The following is a 2,994-nucleotide window of genomic DNA, read 5'->3' on the forward strand; positions in this document are numbered from 1 at the left end:
GGTGTTGGGATTAAGGGGATGTACCCACGTGGTGGCTGCAGTTGGAGTGGGGTCTGTGGGATCAGTGGGGGTTTTTAGTGTCTCACCTGCACGTCCTGGCTGTGGAGTCTTCCCCCCACCCTTGAGAGCAGCAACGTGACCCGATCCATCTGCCCATCCCGAGGGATTTCCCTTCCCTGGCAGTGCCACCCTGCCCGAGGGGTGTGGAATGGGAAGAGCTTCATCACAGCCTGCTCAGTCACTTCTGTAGGGCTTGGAATCGTTCCTGATTCAAAAAAAAAAAAAAAAAAAGGTCCCCCCAGACAGGCTCTTTATTTAACTTTGCCCCCTGTGCAGGCTGGGCTGGGGCAGCTCATCCCACCCCCACCCCCCCATCCAGCAGGAATTCCAGCTTTCCCAGCCAGGCAGAGCTGAGGAAGCAGGGATGTGACAGTGTCCATCCAGCCATCGGCCCAGGGAGCTATTTTTAGGGATATTAAGCCTGTAATCAGCCCTTTTGGCCGGGGTTTGTCCTGCTTAGTCAGGATTTTGCCCGGGCAGGGTTGGGAGCAGCGGGGCAGGAGGGCAGTGGCTGCATTCCCACCCTTCCTTATCCCAGCACAGCATCCCCACAGCCAAGGAGGGAGCCTGGCCCAGCCCTGCCTCGCTCCCAACCAGCCATTTCCTGGGAGACTTTAACTCAGATTGGACTGGATGGGCTTTAAACAAATTCCCCGTGTAACTCCAGGGAAATTCCCTCGCTCTGAGCGGCTTGGGGCTGTAAACAACTCCATGCCTTGGATCCTCTGGAGGGCCCTGGGTTTCACTGGCACTTCAGTGGCTGATCTCTGCAGTGTGTGAGTCTTCTTTGCCTCCAGGAAGGTGGCTCAGGCTGCTCCAGCTGCTGCTTCCCGAAATCCTGTGCCGGGAAGGGAATCGGTGCCGCTCCGGTCTCAGCCCTGGAACAGTGGGGATTGTTGGGTTGTTTGTTTTTTGGTTTTTTTTCCCAAAACGAGCAGAACTGGAGGCAAGATGTCAGTTCATATTGACAGTGTTTGTTAGAAGTGGTTTCCAAGCTTCACTGAGAGCTTTCCCAAAGGAAACACGGGGTGAATTCCATGTTTTTCCTGTCGTTCCATGGTTTATGCTCAGTGTTGTTTTTTTTTACCGGGTTGCTGTGTCTTGCCTTGTCTCACTGACTCTGCACTGGGCTTCTTCGTCTCCATATGGACCATAACAAGTAAAATTGATATAAATTCTACCAGAAATGCTGGAATTCTGTGTAGCTGGAGGAATCTCCCGGTGCCTCTCCAGCTCCTTGGGGTGTAAACTCGGAGTGAATTCCTGCAGATGTTCCATCGCTGTCGCTTCCCAACAGCCAAAGGGCTCTGCAGGTCCATCTCCAAAGTGTCTGACACAGCCTGGGTTGGAGCTGAACCCCCAAATGTTCCAGCTGTGTGCCTGTGATCCCTGAGTTCTGCAGGCAGCAGTTGATTCCCACCTTTCCCAGCTTCAAACCGATTGCCAGAGCGCGTTGGTTGCTCTCTAATAATCAGCAATTGCAGCCTGTCCTCTGGCTGGCTTTGATTTGCTTCCTTTCCTGTGGCTGGGTGCAGTTGAGGAGGGTCTGGCCAGCATTTCCTCGGGGATCAGGGACCATGGAATCCCGGAATATCCCGAGCTGGAAGGGCCCCACGAAAACAGGGAGCTTTAGGCCCGAGAGCAGCTCCACTTTCACCCTCAGCCCGTAAGGTTACCTGGTTCTTTTGGGTCTGTGAGAAGTTTGTCACGCACTGTTAGACTTAATTTGGAGTGGTTTGAAGTGAGAGTATTTGCTGATACTCCATGGGTGGTGGTTTTAGGTTCTGCATTGTTTATTTGGCGTGAACTGCAGCGGCACAGGGGCGTGAAACACTTCACTGGTTGTGTTTGGGGAAGGTCTGGGGCTTTCCTTCCCCCCTGCCTCCCCTCTGTGGGTGTCCCTGCTGGGTGCTTGGGTGTGTTTTGGACTGAAAACGGGTGTCACTGTCTCCCTTTCCCTCTCTGTGTCTCCCAGTGTGTGCTGTGCTCTGTTGGTGCTTCCAGAGTGCCAGATCTGTTGTTATTTTTCCCTCAGGTGATCGTGCAGGCGGGTCAGTTTGTGCCACCCCCCCCCACCCAGTGCCTCCTCTAACCTTGCAGCCACTAATTCCCTGCAGCTCTGGATAAGCTTCATCCCCTTTTTCTCCACCCAGCTTTGAATTTGCTGCTCTGGGAGAGGAGTGTTGGGAGTTCAGAGCCCGTGTCAGGCTGGGCTTTGGCTCCGGGGCTGCTGCAGCCCCAGCAGGAGCTGCACTGACAGGACCAGGGCAGTGGTTTTAGGGTGCCAAAAGGATGGGATATTGGGGAGAAATCCCTCCCTGGGAGGGTGGGCAGGCCCTGGCACAGGTTGCCCAGACACCTTCCACTAGCCCAGGTTCCTCCAACCTGGCCTTGGGCACTCCCAGGGCTGGGGCAGCCACAGCTTCTCTGGGAAATCCATCCCAGCCTCTCCCTGCCCTCACTGGGGAGAATTCCTTCCCAGTATCCAGCTGGACTTCACACACCAGCAAACCTGGTGGCCCATCCTGTGTTTCAGACGTGCTACAATCCCTTCCTCCAAAAAAAAATTACCTTTCTCTGTGCCCTGACCAAACTTATTTATTCCATGGGCACCGCCTGGTGTCGGGGATGATGCAAGAGATGCTGGGAAAAGCAAACTCCAGGTTTTTGGGGTTTTTTTTTTAATCCCTAGAAACATTCTGAAAGCCTGGAAGTCCGGAACAGCCTCTTCCATTTTTTTTATTATTTTTTTTTTTTTCTCAGAGCAGTTTTATTTTTGTGAGGACTTGCCAGAGAGTCACCATGTCCACTGATATATTTAGCTGGGAGTGCTGCCGTGACTTAGCAAAAAAAAAAAATCCCAGTCCCAGCCTGTTTTTTCACCCAGGCTCTGAGGGGAGGCTGGAGAAAATGGCTCTGGTGATGTCCCCTGGC

General features: G+C 53.5%; 1 protein-coding gene across 3 annotated transcripts in view; it reads left to right on the plus strand.

Moving 5' to 3' along the window:
* Positions 1-2,994, plus strand: part of FBXL20 (F-box and leucine rich repeat protein 20) — a 31,663-nt gene that overhangs the window by 12,776 nt on the left and 15,893 nt on the right. The window lies entirely within an intron of this gene.

Source organism: Empidonax traillii, unplaced genomic scaffold, assembly GCF_003031625.1.
Source record: "Empidonax traillii isolate 1590-97213 ecotype Southwest subspecies unplaced genomic scaffold, ASM303162v1 scaffold1944:size102787, whole genome shotgun sequence".
Lineage (NCBI taxonomy): Eukaryota > Metazoa > Chordata > Aves > Passeriformes > Tyrannidae > Empidonax > Empidonax traillii.